This window comes from Portunus trituberculatus, chromosome 37, assembly GCF_017591435.1.
Source record: "Portunus trituberculatus isolate SZX2019 chromosome 37, ASM1759143v1, whole genome shotgun sequence".
NCBI lineage: Eukaryota > Metazoa > Arthropoda > Malacostraca > Decapoda > Portunidae > Portunus > Portunus trituberculatus.
The window spans coordinates 16,456,540-16,476,347 of NC_059291.1; positions in this window are offsets into that span (position 1 = coordinate 16,456,540).

Below are 19,808 nucleotides of genomic sequence, written 5' to 3' on the forward strand. Positions count from 1 at the left end.
CTTCTTTCATGAGTCTTGTTCTTCAGCAATACCGTATATATGTTTGTCAATGTTGTTGTTCTTCAGTACCAACAAAGACTAAGGAAATCGAGATGCACGTGTTGAGGCCACGTGTCTTGTCATATATTCCGTCATCACTTTCCCTTGTATACCACACAACACAGTTGTTACCTTCTTGCTTAACTATGGAAAGTACATTTCTATGGTATATTCCCATCTTTGACTTCATTCCAACAGACACACACTTTCGTTCCATCTTAAACTTTAATTTGCCGTTTTCTCTCTCACTTTTATAGGTAGTTTCTTTTCTTTTCTACTTCAAAGTTTTTTTTTATTGTCTTTTTTTTTCCTTCAAGTTTATAATTAATAAGTGGTCACAGAGTTCATAACTGACGCGGGCACTACTATATAAGTTAAAGCAGGTTTACTCAGGGCACCTTCATAATATTTTCCGATGGCTAATTACTTCAATCCCCACCACCATCTTTAAATAACACCAAAAAATAGGTGAATATGAGGGTAAAATGTTTGTATACTTATGATAACAATGGGGTCATCTGTCCTTTAGCTTCATGACGTCAGCCTACCCCATTTTCTTAGATAGTGACTCCGCTGTTCTCCGCTGATAAAACTTCGCCAATCTGCCGTCACGAGGGACTGAGACATCACGTGGATTGAAGATAACATGTGGACTTTGGAGCTTTGCTTAGATTAAATGTTTTCTCTGGGATTTTTTTTTTTTTTTTTTTTTTTCTTCTCCGGTTACCTTTTGATTTTTCATTTTGTTTATTTTTTTCTATTTTTTTTCTTTTTGTTTCTTTTATTTTCTTATATGTATATTTATCTAACGAAACACATTATAATTCTCTTTCTTTCCAATGTAATTTTTTGGTTCCTTGGTTTTCTTTTATTTATTTATAAGTGTCTTCTTTCTTCTCTCAATTTTCAAAATTGTTTCTGTTACGTAACGGCCCACGAATACTCTCATATTCTCTTCCGGTGTGCAAATGAGTATTTTGCTGAACTCCTCTGTGTTTTTAGACTCAAAGAGTGAAACAAAGCTAGAATTAACCTCGAAAATAGAAAATTACTCTCCACAATCAGTTAAATGATATGCCCCGCTCAGACCGTCCACCGTGACCTCATCGGATTTAGACACAGACGATCCCTAATTATCTCATCGTCAGTGGCGGATCCAGGATCAAAATTTTTGGGGGCCTAACCTGAATTCCTGTACCCTTGAGAATAATGGCGAGCCTTATTAGGCGCGGGTTTCTGGGAGGCGCTGTAAGCCCCCGACAATTTTTTATTATTATCATTATTATTATTATATATTTTTTTATGATCTTGAGGTTATTTTTACGCTATATGCAGGGCTGTGTCTTCAGCCCCTCAGCACCCCAACCCCCGTCCATCCGCCACTGTTCATTTTACTTTACATTAGTATTTAACTGGATTTTCAAGATTTTTCGGGCATTTTCTGGTATTTTCCAGAATTAAATTAGTAAATTGTGCTAGAAGAAGGAAAGAATGAGGAATGGAAGTGTGTAGTAGTAGTAGTAGTAGTAGTATGTTGATGTTGCTGCTGTTGTTGTTGTTGATGATGATGATGTAGCATTGTTATTATCATTGTTATTATCATTAATAGGTAAATATCATAAGGCAAGAAGTCTTCTTCGCACGACTTTATATTAGTTCCCACTGTGTAGTAGAAGCTCAACCGCTCAAGTTTCTATTAATTGCGTCTTCTTGTAGTCCAAGTTCATTCATGTCACGATTCAGCATGTCTTTCCATTTTATTCTCTGTCTACCCACACTTCTCCCCGTAAGTGGTATCAACACTGCCTTCTTCACTTGTTCTTCTTTATCTTTCCTCTTCACATGTCTAAAATATCTCAACCTTGCCTCTCTTGCCTTCTTTTACATGTTACAAATTCCACACATTCTTCTTATATCTTTACTTTCTCCTTTTTTTCAGCAGTGAAATACCAGCTATTCATCCCACCCTCACTGATGCATGTTTCTGTGCCATGCAAAAATACCTACTGATCTCATTACACTTCTGTATACCTTTATTCTTTATTTCAAACGTATTTTCTTATCTAGAATGACTCTACTAACTTCTCTTCATTTATACCATGCTTCTTTCACCATTTGTCTAACTGTCTTCTCCGTACCTCCTTCCTCGACTATTAGTGATCCGAGACATTTAAATTCTTCTAACTGTTTAAGTCTTCTGCCATCTTCCGATATAATGCTGTTTTCCTTGAAATGCAATGTGTCAATTAACCTACACCTATTTTTCTCTCTTCCTGTGTGTGTGTGTGTGTGTGTGTGTGTGTGTGTGTGTGTGTGTGTGTGTATTTACCTATTTGTATTTTCCTATTTGTGTCTTACAGGGCCCGAGCTAAGTTCTCTGTGTCCTGCCTCCTTGTCCAAACTTGTCATATCTCTCTTTCATCTGGTTGATACACGCCGCATATACAACATCACTATTCAGTTTGTTCCACTTGTCATTACTACGGTAGGGGAAACTGTATTTCTTCACATCGTTCAAACAAATATCTTTTGTTATTTTTTTTATTTATTTTATTTTTTTTTGTATGTCCTCTCAGGTGATTACTTGGGGCCGCTTTTATCAAATCGCTGTCCAGTATGTCAATTTTGTTCATTATTTTGTACATTGTTATCATGTCACCCCTTATTCTTCTCTCTTCCAATGAGGTCAACTCCAACCTCTCCAATCTCTCCTCTTAAGTTATCTCCTTGAACCCTTGTATCATCCTTGTTGCAGCCTGTTCACCCTTCCCATCTTCTTCACATGTTTTTTTTATATAAGGTGACCAGATGACTGCTGCATACTCTAATTAAGGTGTTATTACGGTGCATAGTATTTTCCTCATCATTCTTTCATCCAGATAGTGAAATGCAAGTCCTATATTCTGAAGCATATTATATGTTTTTCCAAATATCTTGTTGATATGTTTCTCCGGTGACAGATTGTTTTGTACAATTACACCTAAGTCCTTCTCTTAACTGGCCTCTCCAATTATCTCTTCTCCCAGTTTATAAACCTTGTATGGCCTGTATTTACTTTTTCTCACTTTCATAACATGACACTTGCTTATATTAAACTCCATTTTACACTGTTTGCTCCACCCGTACATCTTGTCCAGATCCTCCTGTAGCCTATTACAATCTTCCAGTTTTTTTACTCTCCTCATTATCTTGGTATCATCCGCAAACATGTATATATAACTATCTCTTCCAGCTGGCATATCGTTAACATTAATAAAAAAAAAACATGATAGGACCAAGCACTGACCCTTGAGGGACTCCACTGGTCACCTTTCTCGACTCGGACTCCTTTTCCTTCACTACCGTTCGCATCTCTCTCCCTACAACGAGACCTGGACAGGCTGATAGCATGGGCAGACAGGTGGCAGATGGAGTTTAATTCTAAAAAGTGTCAGGTTATGCATATAGGTAAAGACAACACAAACTTTAGCTATGAGATGGAGGGATGTTGGCTAGAGGCAGTAGAGGAAGGAAAGGATTTAGGAGTAGTGATAGACAGGACTATGAAATTTTCAAAGCAATGTTTAGAAGCAAGAAATAGGGCAAATAGGATCCTGGGTTTTATAAATAGAAATGTTAGTTATAAAAGTAATGAAGTGGTGCGTAGCTTATATAATTCCTATGTTAGGCCCCATTTAGAGTATTGCATACAGGCCTGGTCACCCCATTATAGGCAGGATATCAACATGTTAGAAGCAGTTCAGAGAAGAGCAACTAGGATGATACCAGCATTAAAGCGCCTGGAGTATAGAGATAGATTAAAGGAATTAAACATGTTTTCATTTGAGAGGAGATGTATAAGAGGGATATGATAGAGTTATTTAAAATGTTCTCAGATACAAACTACATAGATGTGAGATCTTTCTTTACCTTAGAGGAGGAAATAGGACTAGAAATCATGGCAGGAAGATTAGAAAGCAAGGCTGCAGGTTAGATATAAGAAAATATTTCTTTAGTCATAGGGTGGTAGACTTCTGGAATGCATTGCCAGAGACGGTTGTAAATAGCACTAGTTTGACAATGTTTAAAACAGATTAGATAAGCACTTAAATTTATTAGATTTATAATTATGTATAGCGCTGCATGATAGTTTTTATAAGAAATTTACTATAGTTAAACAAGACATGATCCCCATGTATGGGGATCACAGATTGTAGAGGATTTCGCTGTAGGACTTAGCCCTGTTAATGGGCCAAATATTTAGAATTAGTATATAATGTATTGTGTACTTGTAAGTGTATCTTTAAGTACTGATGACGAGGTCGCTGTGCGACTGATACAGGGATAACCTAGATGGGCCCTGGTGGCCCTTTGTTATCCTATTATTTATGTTATGTTATATGTTATGTTACCAAGTAATTCTCCACCCATTCTGTTAATTTGCCACTCACTCCTTCAGTCTTCCTTAATTTCCACATCAGTCTATTATGTGGCACTTTATCAAAGGCCTTCCGTAAGTCCAGATAAACAGAATCCACCCAACACTCTCTATCTTGCAATATGTCAGTCATTCTTGAGTAAAAACCCAATAAGTTGGACACGCATGATCATCCTTTCCTAAAACCAAACTGTCTTTCACTCAGGATGTTTTCATTTTCCAGATACTCACTCCATTTATACTTAATCACCTCCTCACACACCTTGCACAAAATACTAGTCAAAGACACTGGTCTGTAGTTTAACGGTTCTGTTCTACATCCATTTTTACATATGAGCACAATGTCTGCTCTTTTCAACTCCTTAGGTACCCATCCTGTTCTTATGGAGGTTTCCACAATGTCAAAAATGGGGTCCAACAATTGATCTTTACACTTTTCAGCATCTTCCCAGATACACCATCAGGCCCCATTGATTTATTAATATCTATGTTATTTATAATTTTCTCTATATTGCCTTTACTGACAATGATAATCTAATTTTCAATCTGTGGAACACCACCACACCTATACTAAACTTCATCTTCTTTTCCTCACCGAAATACAGCTGTCTGAGGCTACTGACAGTAGCCCCTTCTCTGTTCCCTCCTACTTTCTCTTTTCATTTTCATTCCAAATCTGGATGTTGAGTTTATGAGCGCAACGACTTAATTTGCTCTCGTGCCCACGCTCTCGAATCTTCCGAGTTTTCCACCATCTCCGGTCTCGACTCAATAGTGATTCTCTAACTAAATTCATCTGTGATGTCTATCTCTCCCCTAACTCCTCTGACGATAGTAAATTCTTAGATTATATAAATTTCAAAGTGGAGCACATTCTGTCCCTCTACCCTTTCACGGAGATCTCCATTCTTAGAGATTTCACTGTTCAACAGATTTGGCTTTTCTTTCCCCTCACTCACCATCCTGGTGAACTAGCCCTCGACTTTGCTATACTCCATGACCTAGAATAACTGGTGCAACATCCTACTTGTATTCCTGCTCGCCCAACATTCTTGATCTCTTCCTTACCTTTAATCTTTCTGATTATGATGTTACCCTATTATCTCCGTTGGGCTCCTCCGATCACAATCTCATTTCTGTATCCCGTCCTATTTCTCCAGTCCCTCCTCAGAAACCCCCAAAGCGAGGGTGCCTCTGGCGTTTTGCCTCTGCCACTTGGGGGAACCTAAGGAGGTGTTATGATGATTTTCCCTGGAATGATTACTGTTTCCGTGTCAGAGACCCATCTCTTTGTGCTGAACACAGCAAAATTTTCACCGAAATCTCTAAAAGAGGATGACCAAGACTCAGTAAGTTAAGCCAGAAGATCACCAGTAGAGCGACCTTGACGGAAGCTATACTGGCGGTCAGAAAGAAGATTTCGAAGTGAAAGATGCTAAAGAATCTTCCTATTCAGGATAGATTTTTTTAACTACTTTAGACAAGCAAGATATTAACACTATAAGACGGTAGTTTGAAGAATTAGAACGGTCACTCTTTTTAGAAACAGGCTGAATGTAGGCAAACTTCCAGCAAGAAGGTATAAGTCGATAGACAAAGTTGAAAGAGTTTGGCCAGGCAAGGTGCAAGCACGGAAGCAAAGTTTTTGAGAATTTTTATTGAGGACATGAAATAGTCAGAGGAAGGAGGAGAGGGAGGGACAACCCCAGAATCATCCAAGGTGGAGTTGTTAGCAAAGGTTTGAGAGAAGAGTTCAGCTTTAGAGACAGAGGAGGTGGCTGTGGTGCCATGAGGATGAAATAAAGGAGGGAAAGATGAAAACGTGAAGTTATTGGAAATGTTTTTGGCTAGATGCCGAAAGTCTCGAGGGGAGTTTGAGTTTGAAAGATTTTGACATTTTCTATTTATGAAGGAGTGTTTGGCTAGTTAAAGAACAAACTTGGCATGATTTCGGGCAGAAATAATAAGTGCCTGAGATTCAGGAGATGGAAGGCTCTATTATGTATAGCAAGAGAACAGTTTATGTTAAACCAAAGTTTAGAAAGTTTAGGTTGAGAGAAAGAATGAAAAATGTACGCCTCCATGCCAGACCCTATCACCTCTGTTATGCGCATCAAGCTTCAATCAACATTCCTATAGTTAAAATCCCCTACCACACTTAATTGACTGTACCTGGCTGCTCTATCTATTTCCTCCCATAGGGAAGAGTTTATTTGGTCTGAAGCATTAGGTGGCCTGTTCACTAAACCCATTACTACTGATTGAGACCCGTCCTTAATATCTACCCATAGAGACTTTGTTTTGCTATGTTTTAATAATGTTGTTTATGCAACATTGCAGTGTGTCCTTGACGTACAAGGCCACTCCTCCCCCTCTTCTGTTTTCCCAATCCCTATGAAAAAGTGTATAACCATCAATTTTCACCTGATTAAATATCTTCCCTGACATATCTAACCAGGTTCCTGTTAATGCAATTATATCAAAATTTTTAACACAAGCTGCTGCTCTCAGCAAATCTATCTTATTTGAAATACTCCTACAATTCGTGTTATACATACTTAAGCTATTCTTCGAATTTACTAAGCTGGTTACTTTTCTAGATTTGACTATTCTCTCATCCTTATGGATCACCGAAGTCCCTTCCCTCTCCTAACCAATGAAAAAATCGCTGGAGTGCATCTAACTCGCCTTCAAGTATTCCAGACAAAACGCGAACACCTTGGCGTGATAAATGCACTCCATCCCTGTCATACAAGGTGTCTTTGCCGTAAAAGAGGTCCCAGTTATCGATGAACGCCCATCCATTGCCCCTGTAGTGATCCGTAAGTCTGCAATTCACTGCAATACCCCTGGACAGCCATTCACCTCCCAATCCCCTCTTTGGCAGCACACCGCATACCACAGGGGTTGCATCCTTATTCCTAATTTTAGCCAAAGCCTCCTTAAATCTCCTAAACAGCTTCCTCATTTCTTACTTTACAAAGACCATTTCCCCCCGCGCTGAGGAAAACAATGGGTTTGGTCCCGTCCTCCAAACACCTGTCTAGCTGAGCACTTACTTTCTCCATTCTAGCATCAGGTAAGCACACTCTCGTCCTCCGCTTCCTGTCCTTAGCGCACCTGGCTGTCACCAACCACCAGAATCTTACCTGCGGGCAGGGAATCATCTGCCCTCCTCACCTCCTGCCTTCTCTCTCTCCTCCTCCACGCCCTCCAACACAGCGAAGGAATTTGACGTTTCCACTCACTGAGGCGCCCTGAGGACTTTTCTCCTCTTTGCACCAGAAGACACCACTCGCCACTCCTCTTGGCCCTGCGTTTCATTACTTGGTAAGGAGACTGCAGGAACCGCCACTCCCTCAGGCGCTGAGTTCACTCGACAGAAAGCCTGCAGGTCAAAGATTCGCCCTCGAAACTCCTTCCGCACCTCCGAGATCTTTCGATGAAATTTAGTTTCCACCATTGAGACCTTCGTAATGAAGGCCTCGATTCCAGTACTTTCAAGTCCAGCTCGTGTTTGTAATCAGTAGTGACTGTTACTTGCCTTGATTCTACAGCTGAATGATTTGAGACTTATCTTGTTGTATCGTTTTTTCTTCTTTCGTGACCCTTTTCTCTTACTCTTCAGGTGGAACGCTTTACGTAGCCGTTTCTTCTTTGCCTTCATTGGCGTCATTCTCTTCACTGGTGCTGGTGGGTACGCGCTCCACCACCTCCACCTACTGCTCACTTTACCCTTCACTGTTTTTTTGTGAAGACATGTCAATATCCTCCTTTTCAAATACTTGTCTTTCTTTTTGTTCTTTGTAGGAACAGTTTTCTTCCTGTTCTTGTTTGTTGTTTTCGTATTGTTAGGCGACACACTCTCTCTCTCTCTCCTTTTTCAAAAGCATAACCTTCCTTATTCATTTTTTCCGTGTCCTGTCCTTCACTCTGGCTTTGGTTGAAGACATCAACTTAGTCATAGCTTTCTCTGTTATGTCTTCTTTCTCAGCATTCTTAAAGTGTCTCTTCCTCGTCTGCATTCTGTCTCTCAGCAGGGACTCTGGTACCTCTTCAGCGTCTCTCTGCTCCTCAGCCTCATACTCACCATGTTCCTCTTCCTATTTCTCCTCTGCACTCTCTTTCTCTAGACTCAGGCAGTGTTTCCCAATCTATAAATGATTTTAGCACCCCCTGGGGGTGCTAAAATAATTCATAGGGGGGTACTGAAAAATTATGCACACATTCCTTTCCTTTATCTTTCTAATAACAATATATTACTTAGGGGTGCTGGACTGTACATGACAACAGGGGATGCTATGGTCGGAAAAGCTTAGGAAACGCTGTTCTAGAGGAACACTGATCACCTCTCCAGCATTCCTCACCTCATTCTCAGCCTTACTTGTGGTGGGGAGACGCCCACCTGTTTACCAAACACTTTTCTTCACTGTAGTCTGTTTTTCCTGAACCAGCTGCATCTCACTCATCGTTCCTGCTTCCTTTTCCTTCTCTATAGCATCTTGTGTCTCTATAACTTTATCTTCTTCAGTTGTGTTTTCTGGAGGGACTTTTTTCACGTCTCCATTGTCCCCCTCAACCTTTTGCAGTTTTATATACATCATATTCTTCTCAAGCTGCCGTCTCATCTTCAGTTATTGTATCCATTCTAAGAAAATTAACTTTCTTTTTACCTTTTTTGTGAATCCGAATCCTCTGTACACGATTGCTGAATTGTTTACTGTGGTGGACTGCATAAGATGTGCTGCTCTGTTGTTTTCGAGCAGCAGGAGCCTCTTTGCAGAATGAATAGTTATTAATATCGAAATCGGCGAAAGTTGAAGACCTCAATAGTTGTTACAATCTTAATCGGTTCCTCTTTATTCTTCTTGAAACTATTAAACAGGGAAGTCATGTAGTCGCTGTTTGTTTGATCTTATTTATGTCCACATTTGCAGTACACTCCTCTATCTTGTGACGTGTGTTGGATGAGTCTCAAAATCGTGAGTCTCTTCGCCTTCTGAGGCCGATCGGTCTTTTGTAACGATACTAAAGCTTGTTTCTGTGATATGAAGAAGGAATTTTTCCGCTTGTCTATCCCGCATCTGGTCCAGAGGGGTTGCAAGGTGGCCAAAGAGAACAAACTTTTTCACCGCAGTTGCATGACTAATACCTTGAGTACTGAACTGGTGGCGTTCAGTACTCAAGAAACGCGATACCGTCCATGTACAGTGTACATGACCAACTCCAGGGACATGTATTTCCTCATGTTAATGGTGATCGAACCTGAACCCAGCCACTTAGGTGAAGCGAGGCCCGCGTGGCCAACAACAACTAAACAGACGCGTAGCATTAGTATCTCCCACAGATACCTTCACTCTGAGTATGACCCCGCGGAGAATGTCACCATTCTCCACGACACACGCCACGGATGTATACTATAGTTGTTGAAGCTGTACTCAGTGTTCATCGTGAATCCAGCTGATAGCTGGATAACAAAGGTCTAGCAGCAGGTACACGACGGTGGTATGTAACATGAAGTGGCGGTGCTTGACAAATCTGTCTTAATTAAGCGGGTATCACACGGGCACTTTTTCCTGCGATGTCATGTCATGCGACATCATTTTCGACGAGGTGTCGCAAAAGAATTTCGCTCGGTGCGGCGTCCACGGAAACTATCAAAAACTCGCGCGGATTTCCTGCGATTAGGAGATAGTCGTTGAAAGTTTATAGTGAATATTCTGTATGAAATATTATATTGTAGTATATTATCATTAACTGGTGTTAGGTATCACTACTTGATAATGAAAATTTAATCCCTTCATCTTATATAGTACATATACCGAATTCATCTGTTAAATATGATCATGATTGATTTGATTTCGTGGTTTGTTTACATTTTGCTTTCACCTACCACTGCAGTACCGCCTTGAATCAAACCAAGAGATTATCGGCTGCTGCATTATCACCCATTATGACTCCACTTACATGGGAAGACACCTTGATTGACTTTTTGGATCAGCCACCACTATAGAACACATCGCATCCCAACTGTACTTCCTCATTTTCTAGAGACAGCAACCTGCTATACTGGTTGCTTTCTTCTCTTCTGGCTAACAATTTTCGTTTCCACATTCTCCTCCTCCTCCTCCTCTGCTGTTTTTTACTCATTCATCTTCTTGCAAAGCAAGTACATAGACTCCCACTGTTAAAATAGCTCGGTTAATGGCATCCATGCTTGGTGATTTCGCTTCTTGTTTTGTTAAACCGCTGTTGCACGTGGCGTTGGTGTTGTCTTTCTTGAGATGCCATGTGCTATTATTTCCCGCGACGTCTCGTCGAACATGCTGTTGACAACATGACGCGATTTCGCAGGAAAAGAGCGATCATGTGATATGGGCTTTACAGCTCCCACAGCTCCAAGCTCACCAGCCTTGCGTGCGACCAATACGAGTAAGAAGCTTGCCTGACATTGCATCCATTTATCATCTCAACCACCAGCACCACCATATATTATTATTATTTTATTATTATTATTATTATTATTATTATTATTATAATTACTGCTACTACTACTACTACTACTACTACTACTACTACTACTACTACTACTACTACTACTGCTGCTGCTGCTGCTGCTGCTGCTGCTCCTACAACACTAGTATTAACACTAATACTACCTCATAACAACTTATATGAAGATGAAACGTAAATTTAAGATTAAGATGAACGAGTAAATAGGTAGAAAACAAAACGAAAAGAGAAGATAACAGTGCAAAGCGATCACTAATTTCATTACTGTGACATATTGATTTTCCTCTTAAAATGCTATATTAAGGTGCCTGAATAGCGTTTCTACTTGCTAATAGCGTCAACATTCTAATATGACTCTGCGTGTAGTGATCGGTGTGTGTTGAACATTCGTGGACTCCTTGAAAAGGATGAAAGGGACTACAGAGACTGGTAACGCTGCTCATGGATTGAAAACATCTTTGTCACGAGTATGTTTCTGAACTAACTGAAAAAGTAACGCATCGTCTATATATATATATATATATATATATATATATATATATATATATATATATATATATATATATATATATATATATATATATATATATATATATATATATATATATATATATATATATATATATATATATATATATATATATCAGCGTGGGCGCGAACTCGTCACCTATTGTGTGTGTGTGTGTGTGTTTCACTGTTTGATCTGCTGCAGTCTCTGACGAGACAGCCAGACGTTACCCTACGGAGCGAGCTCAGAGCTCATTATTTCCGATCTTCGGATAGGTCTGAGACCAGGCACACACCACACACCAGGACAACAAGGTCACAACTTCTCGATTTACACCCCGTACCTACTCACTGCTAGGTGAACAGGGGCTACACGTGAAAGGAGACACACCCAAATACCTCCACCCGGCCGGGGAATCGAACCCCGGTCCTCTGGCTTGTGAAGCCAGCGCACTAACCACTGAGCTACCGAGCGTGTGTGTGTGTGTGTGTGTGTGTGTGTGTGTGTGTGTGTGTGTGTGTGTGTGTGTATATATATATATATATATATATATATATATATATATATATATATATATATATATTTATTTATTTATATATATATATAAATTAGAAAAAAGGCCCTCTGTAGTTGCAATCTCTAAGAATATAGAATTAGTCATTAGCCTGGGACAAATGTCTTGACACCTCTCTCTCTCTTAAAAGAAGTTAAGTCGTATGAAGATGGAAATACAGAAGCAGGTAGGGAATTCCGCAGTTTACCAGTGAAAGGTATGAATGATTAAGAATACTAGTTAACTTTTCTATTAGAGAGTTGGACAGAATAGGGATGAGAGGAAGAAAAAAGCCTTGTGCAGCGAGGGACCAGAAGGAACATTGAACATTGAACATTTATTATAGCTCATATAAGTTATACAAATGGGACATTTATATATAGAAATAGAACATTTAGCAATAACTTATTGGCTAGCCTATTTATAAGCAAAACTTTTAAGGCATGCAGTTAGCAAGATCAGTAGAACAGTTAGCATGAAAATAGCGATAAAAGATAGAAAGAGATGGAACATTTAGGCGGTGAGAAAGAGGAGGCGAGTTCATGAGACGAAAAGCTTTTGATTCCACCCTATCTAATAAAGCTGTATGAGTGAAACCCCCCCAAACATGAGAAGGACGAATAAGGCCCTTGTACAGAGTTAGCAGTTGGAGGGGCGAGAAAAACTGGCGGAGACGCCTCAGAACGCCTAACTTCATAGAAGCTGTTTTTAGCAAGAGATGAGATGTGAAGTTTCCAGTCAAGACTATGAGTAAAGGAAAGACCGGGGATATTTAGTGTGGAAGAGGGAGACAGTTGAGTGTCATTGAAGAAGAGGGGACAGTTGTCTGGAAGGTTGTGTCGAGTTGATAGATGGAGAAATTGCGTTTTTGAGGCACTGAAAACTACTAACTTTTCTCTGCCCCAATAAGAAATCTTAGAAAGATCAGAAGTCAGGGGTCCCTGCGTGATCTGTTGACTTCCTGAAGGGTTGGTTGTCTCTGAAAGGACGTGGAAAAACGTAGGGTGGTATCATCAGCGTAGGAGTGGATAGGGCAAGAAGTTTGGTTAAGAAAGTCGTTATTGAATAATAGAAAGAGAGTGGGTGAAAGGACAGAGCCCTGATGAACACCACTGTTGATAGATTTAAGAGAACAGTGGCCGTGTACCACAGCTACAATAGAACGGTCGAAAAGGAAACTTGAGATAAAGTTACAGAGAGAAGGATATAAACTGTAGGAGGGCAATTTTGAAATAAAAGCTTTGTGCCAGACTCTATCAAAAGCTTTTGATATGTCTAACGCGACAGCAAAAGTTTCACCGAGATCTCTAAAAGAGGATGACCATGATGCAGTAAGTAACGCCAAATCACCAGTAGAGCGATCTTGACGGAAGCCATACTGGCGATCAGATAGAAGATTGTGAGGTGACACGATAGATTAAAAAACTTTAGACAAACAAGAGATTAAAGCTATAGGACGATAGTTTGAGGAATTAGAATGGTCACCATTTTTAGGAACAGGCTGAATTTAGGTAAACTTACAGCAAAAAGGAAAGGTCCATAAGCTTTCCGAGGGTTTAGGCCAGCGAGGGGATGGTAAACAGCATTACGAAAAAGTTTAATTGTAGGCATGAAATAGTCAGATTGAGGAGAGGGAAAGACAAGCCCTGACTCATCCAAAGTGGAGTTGATAGCAAAGGTTTAAGAGAAGAGTTCAGCTTTAGAGACATGTGATGGCAGTGGTGCCATCAAAATGAAATAAAAGAGGGAAAGATGAAGAAGTCAAGTTATTGGAGATATTTTCAGGTAGATACCATAAGTCTTGAGGGGAGTTTAAGTTTGAGTGATTTTGACATTTTCTATTTATGAAGGAGTGTTTTTCAAGTTGAAGAACAGACTTGGCATGATTCCAGGCAGAAATACAAAGTGCATGAGATTCAGGTGAAGGAAGACTCAAAAGTACCTTTTGTGATAATTACTTGTATAACTCGAGAACTGGTTGTGTTAAACCAAAGTTTAGAAGGTTTAGGTTGAGAAAAGAGTGAGGAATGTACGTCTCCATGCCAGAGACTTTCACCTCTGTTATGCGTTCAACACACAGAGATGGATCTCTGACACGGCTGGCAGAGGCAAAACACCAGAGGCACATCCGCCCTGGGGGATCCTGAAGAGAGATTGGAGAAATACACATGTAGGACAAGATACAGATGTGAGGTTGTGATCGGAAGAGCCCAACGGAGAAGATAGGGTAACAGCATAAACAGAAGGATTAGAGGTAAGAAAGAGGTCAAGAATGTTGGGCGTGTGGCCAAGACGGTCAGGAATACGAGTAGGGTATATATATATATATATATATCATATATATATATATATATATATATATATATATATATATATATATATATATATATATATATATATATATATATATATATATATATATATTACTGTATTCCAATATTTTCAGGGAATGGGGCCCATTCACATACACCAGTAACATATCAGTGCCATGTCAGTTGAGTGTCAGTGAAATCCGTGACGCTTCAGTGACGTCTGTTCAACGGAGCTGCGTTACGTAGTTGGCTAAACAAACGCGGCTGCAAGCAGCCGTGCGTTACCTCCACGTAAACCCATATATATATATATATATATATATATATATATATATATATATATATATATATATATATATATATATATATATATATATATATATATATATCACTGACACTGAACTGACACGGCACTAATATGTTACTGGTGTATGTGAATGGGCCCCATTCTCTGAAAAAAAAAAAAAAAATATATATATATATATATATATATATATATATATATATATATATATATATATATATATTATATTACTCATTGAAACAATAATTTTTGCGCAGATAACATTGCATTACCTTATTCATTCCATACGCCTCAATGGTTGGGAATCACTGATTTAAATGCTGTTCCATTAATAATAGTGCTGATGTGATGATGTGCGATTGGTACACGCACTATCTAAGTTTAGTTACACCTATGATGAAGTATGGTATATGCCATAGAAAACGATATTGTGTTTGGGAGAACTACTAGAAAAGTGGAGAGTAACATTCAGGTTCATCTGACGAATATTATATCAAAGTTAATCCACTATTACAAATAGATTATTCTATACTTTGGTAAAGATTCCCCAAGTCTATGCAATTAATCTAATACGATCTTTGTATTTTGTTGGCCATTGAGTTTTCTCAGCCTCCCCTTCTTCCACCTTGTCATCATCATTTTCTTCATGGTTGCAATCACTTCGAAAAGATTCTGTATTGTAGAAACACGATTCTGCAGTAAAACAAAGATTTTTTTTTCTGGTATATTTTAACCTGTTTTGAATGAATCTGCACCTAACTTAAACTTAACCTAACCCAACCTTAGCTAACTTAACGTAATTGAGGCGACACGCACCACTGATATGTCTTCTTCAGAACAAAATTAACTTTATATAACAAAATTAAGCGGATCTAACCAAAATTAACTTTATCTCACAAATTAAATGGATCTAACCAAAATTAACTTTATCTAACATAATTAAATGGATCTAATCAAAGCAAACTAGCCTAACCTGACTTACCTTATATTTCTTTTCGTAAAATCTGGCGATACAATGAATAAGATCGAGGTGACGCCTTGCCCGGACAGGCATCTTCCATATACTGAATTCAAATAAAATTGTTTTTCTTCACAAACCGCTCTGATCGGCCAGATTCATTCTGTATTATTTTTATTGGTCAGTGGCTGCATGCTCTAACAAAAGAACCAATCACTGTCATTCATTTCACGCGTGCGCAAATAATGTGACAGTACGCACACACGAACGAACACACGTAACGTACGGCGTTCTCGAAGTTCTTCACTATAGTAAAGTACCCTTCAGTCCATCACACAGGCAGGTGTCGCTCGCTCTTCCCAAGAAGTTGTAAACATTTAAACATTTTTATCAGCTTTATAAACAATTTGCGACGGGTATGTATGGGTTCAAATTACTCAGAATGAAAAGCTCAAGATGAGAAGGATAACAAAAATTATGTTGCTGTTGGTGTAAGAGTAAAATAATACCTAAAAGATAAGCAAATAACTAAATAAATAGAAAGAAAGAAACATGGATAATTTAGTGTGCATTGTCAACACTTGTGTATAAAAACAACCACGAACTTGCTCCTTTTCCTTGTTTCTTATCATCTTAATAGTTTCTTTATTTTTCAATTTTCATTTTGTTACTTTCTTTACTGCATACTTTCACCCACTTTTCTTAATTGTTTCCTCTATAGATACTCCAAATTGAGTGGGAAAAAATCTCTCTAAGTATTCACTCCCTCGTTTATTCTACTTTCATTGCACAAAAATATGCGCAGTACGCATTTGATGCTCCCTGATTTTTTCCCCCGCCATTGAAATTTTCCAGGTTTATTGGAAATAGAACAGAAAAGATGACACAATTACTCCCATTTTCTATACTTTGTTTAACTTTTTTTTTCTCTCACTCTTCTCTCATCCACGAAATCTTCAGACATTTCCCTCCGAAAAGAAAAAGAAAGAAAAAAAAAAAAGCATTCCTCATGCATTGGTTTATCTAAACTGAATTTCATCGACATATAACATGACCTGCATATCAACTCCAGCCCACGATACAAAGAAAACTGAAAATTCCACTAAAAACTCTTGGCGTAGAGAAGAGCGGAGCGTGGGTGTGGCGAGGTGGGCGGGGATGATGTGGAGGAGGAGGATGACAAACAGGACGGGAGTGGCAGTCGGTATTATAATGTGCGTGCTTGTAGAGAGAGAGAGAGAGAGAGAGAGTGTGTGTGTGTGTGTGTGTGTGTGTGTGTGTGTTTGCATGCGTGCGTGCTTGTTGAATATTCTTGAGGCTAGGCTTGTTATTAGACTGTGCTTGTCATTACGATGGATTATGTTGTTGACGTTGTTGTTGTTTGTGGTGGTGGTAGTGGTGGTGGTGGTGGTGGTGACAGCAGTAGTAGTAATAGTAGAAGAAGTAGTAGTAGTGGTGGTATTAGTTACAGTACTAATGAGATTTTCCCTTATTACAGTAAGTATACGGGCAGACTTCAACACACACACACACACACACACACACACACACACAGTTTGTTCGTTAATTCATTCTTTTCGTTCATTGTTTCATGTCATCTTGAGAGAGAGAGAGAGAGAGAGAGAGAGAGAGAGAGAGAGAGAGAGAGAGAGAGAGAGAGAGAGAGAGAGATAGATATTTTAATTTATTACCAGCATGAGACCAATTCTGAAACGTTTCTTCCAGTGGAATACATTATCTCGTCTCTCTCTCTCTCTCTCTCTCTCTCTCTCTCTCTCTCTCTCTCTCTCTCTCTCTCTCCTGCTGGTCTTTTAACAATGACCAGCGAGTCTAGGGCGGAAATAAGTTTAATTACAGGAAGACCGATTATCCTGCCTTAAGCGGAAACGAGAGAGAGAGAGAGAGAGAGAGAGAGAGAGAGAGAGAGAGAGAGAGAGGAGGAGGAGGTAGATGTTCAGGCTTGTAAGTTAAATCGGTGGGACAATTGTCAGAGTGGTTGACGCCTGCCTGACTAAACTCCATCTTGCGTCTTTCTTTCTTTCTCTCTTCCATTCGTTCTTTCTCTCTCCCGCTGTACACTCTTCCACTACGTTCTTTCTTTTTCTCTTATTTTCTTCCTTTCTCTCTTTCTTTTCCAGTGAATTCTTCCTCTCCTTTGCTCCATCTCATTCACGTCTGCGGCGAGCACCTGCTTTTTTTTGTGCGTGTTTTATGCACCTCGCACTCTCGTAATTGGTGTGATTATTATACTATTATACTCTTTTGGTGCACTGAATCGTGAAGGTACAGCAGTAGGTCCGAGCCTCGCCTCGCCTCGCCTCGTCTCTTCCTCGTCTAGTCTTCTAGTCCCCCCTCCCTGGGCCACCCTTGCCTTGGCTTGCCTTGCCTTGCCTTGCCTTGCCTCTCTCAAGTTGCCGCCAGTTACTGTAATGACCCAAAAGGAGAAGAACGTGCATGCCCAGACAAGCTGCACACTCTAAACAAGTGGTTCCCAAACTTTTTTCTGTCATTTCCCCCTGCACCCAGTTCAACCATCCAGATTTCCCCCTTCATGTGTATGAAAGAGCAGTTAAAACACACTGAAACTATTTACTAATTTATTTTTCAAATGTACAAATATACTGATAAACTTATAGTTACAGAGTAAAGTGGATAGAGAACAGTTAGTAACAACTAAGCATAGCCACAGAGAGCGGTTAGTAACAAATAAAAGGACTTTTAATTTGACTTTGAGATTTTTTTTCTTAGTAGGTAGCTTCAAATTTCTCCCCAGGGGGAAATATCCCCCCAGTTTGGGAACCACTGCTCTAAGCCAACATTTTTCAAAACATTTAAAAAACTTACTTTTAAGGACATGGAGATGGTTTGTTTGGTTTTTATAGGTCTAGATTTTTTTCATATTGATGCAGAATATTTTGTTAAATAATAATTGATGTTTTATCTTGTTAAACTGTTGTTGAAATCTTGAAAACTACCTCGAAAACCGCAATGAATTTTACCAGATCCCAAAGACTATTTTTGAAAGCTTTAAGAATAATTAGTTAAGTTATCATTAGAATTGTGAAAATTACCTTAAATCAGAATAATTTCCACTATAGCAAGAGGAATATTTCCAAGGATACAAACGTGATTAATCAGTTTTTAATAGGTCCTTTTTTTTTTCCTCCACTGAAGTCAAATTTTTGTCATCAAGAGCACAATATTTTCAATACAGCTTTGGGATTATTATCATCTTTTAGAGAGTTCGGAGAAACTTTTGCTGCTACATTAGACATATCAAAAGCTCTTGATATAGTCTTGCACAAAGCTCTGATTTCAAAAACTGCCCTCCTACAGTTTCTATCCTTCTCTCTGCAACTTTATCCCAAGTTTCCTTTCCGACCGTTCTATTGTTGTTGTGGTAGACGGCCACTGTTCTTCTCCTAAATCTATCAACATCCTCAGGGCTCTATACTGTCATCCACTCTCTTTCTATTATTTATTAATGAACTTCTTAACCAAACTTCTTGCCCTATCAACTCCTACGTTGATGATACCATCCTACATTTTTCCACGAGACCCTTCATGAAGTCAAAAGATCACGCAGGGACGTCACAGAACGCCTGATGTCTGATCTTTTTAAGATATCTGATTTGGGCAGAGAAAACTTAGTAGTATTCAATGCCTCAAAACTCAATTCTTCCATCTTTCAACTTAACACAACCTTCCAGACAACAATCCCCTCTTCTTCAATGACACTCAACTGTCCCCATCTTCTACACTGAATATCCTCTGTCTGTCCTTTTCTTGTAATCTAAACTGGAAACTTCACGTCTCATCTCTTGATTACTAAAACAGCTACTATGAAGTTAGGCGTTCTGCGGCGTGTTTGCCAGTTTTTCTCGCCCCTCCAACTGCTAACTCTGTACAAGAGCCTTCCTTATCGGTCCTTGTATGGAGTACTCTTCGCATGTTTGGGGGAATCCACTCACACAGTTTTATTAGAGTGGAATCAAAAGCTTTACGTTTCATCAGCTCCCTTCCTCTGACTGACTCTCTTCAGCCTCTTTCTTACTGCCAGAATGTTGCATCCGTTGCTATCTTTTATCGCTATTTTTATGCTAACTGCTCTTCCGATCTTGCTAACTGCATGCCTCCCCTCTCCATGCGACCTAGCTGTACAAGGCTTTCTTTTTTCTCTCACCCTATCTGTCCAACTCTCTAT